Below are 1,521 nucleotides of genomic sequence, written 5' to 3' on the forward strand. Positions count from 1 at the left end.
AATAATATAAAGTTAATTAATTTATATAATTATAATTTATATTAAAAATTAAAAACATAAAAAATATAATAACAAAATATTATAAAAGTTGAAGGGTCAAAATTAAAAATATCAAAAAATTAAAACTGAAAAATAATATACAGGAGGGGTATAGAAAATGTAAAGGGAAGAGTGTAGAAGGAGGTGGGGTTAGAAAACCCACATATATATATATATATATATATATATATAAATGAGAGAGAGAGAGAGTGTGTCGAGAGAGATGTTGAAGGTATGGATGTTGATATTGATAGGTAGGCGCGTGGGGAAGAAAATCTGCGACAGGTTTGACCGATAATAAGAGAAGTAGAGTAGTGCAGTGGAGGTCCACCGAATCACCTCCACCACACACCACCACACACCGGCGAAGAATATTATGGATTTGACGGATTACGTGATTGGTGGTGGTGATGGTGGTGGTGTTGATGGCGATGTGAAGGACCCAAAAACCCGCCAAGAAAACACAGTACGGATTACAAAAGAATCTTCAACATACACACACACACAGAGCAAAGAAAAAAACAATTCAATAATTGCCACCCCACGCTAAGCCGACAAATTATCATCACCTACGCCCCAATTTCTCACTTTCTCCCTCCTTCCAACCTAAATTACATTAACCTTACCGACTTTCTTTTTGTTTATTTAGTAACTCTTGAATTATTTAGTAACTCTTAAATGGTTTGGTGCAGAATGATTAAATGATCAGAATGATTAAAGAGTTCTTATGATATAGTACAAAATAAAATATAATTGTTTGGTAATTATGTACAATGAAATTAGGGCTCTTAATGGTTAAGAGTCATACTTTTTTTTTTGCCAAACACGATTCACCTCTTAACGATTCGGATGTTGCCTCTTAATGGAACTATTAAGAGGTAAACAAACAACACCTTAGTTTAGATATACGTAAGTTGGTCTCCATATCTACGGTTAATAAAAGAAAACTAAATTAGATAAAATGATCTTCAACAGATTTTTTATAATTTTTCTAAAATACATAATTAGAATTTAAAATCTTAAAAAAAATACATTTAGTTTTAATAGATTCTCTATTTTATAGATTCATCAATAATTGTATCATTAAAATATTCTCGAACTTTATTGTCTTAATATACATTTTTATATAAAATAATAATAATTCAAAAAAAAAAATTTATTTATCGTCACATCAAATTTTAAAGAATTTTTTAAACTTTGTGGTTTTTTTGTTTTTGTTTTAGAGAATATGTCGGTGAACATCTCCTGCAACTCTATTAAATTAATCTTTTTCTAGATATTTTGTAATTATTTTATTCTAACAACTATGTTAATTTGTATGTTAAATCAGAGAAAATAAGAAAATCTCAAAAATGTTTGAATTATAAAATGTCTGATAAAATTAGACATAAGAGATAATTAAGAGATAAAAATTAAAAACAAACATGGCCTTATTTTGGTGACAGAGGGAGTTTATTTTAAATATTTAAAAACATATGCTCA

This window comes from Cynara cardunculus, assembly GCF_001531365.2.
Source record: "Cynara cardunculus var. scolymus isolate 2C chromosome LG 5, CcrdV1, whole genome shotgun sequence".
NCBI classification, from domain to species: Eukaryota; Viridiplantae; Streptophyta; class Magnoliopsida; order Asterales; family Asteraceae; genus Cynara; species Cynara cardunculus.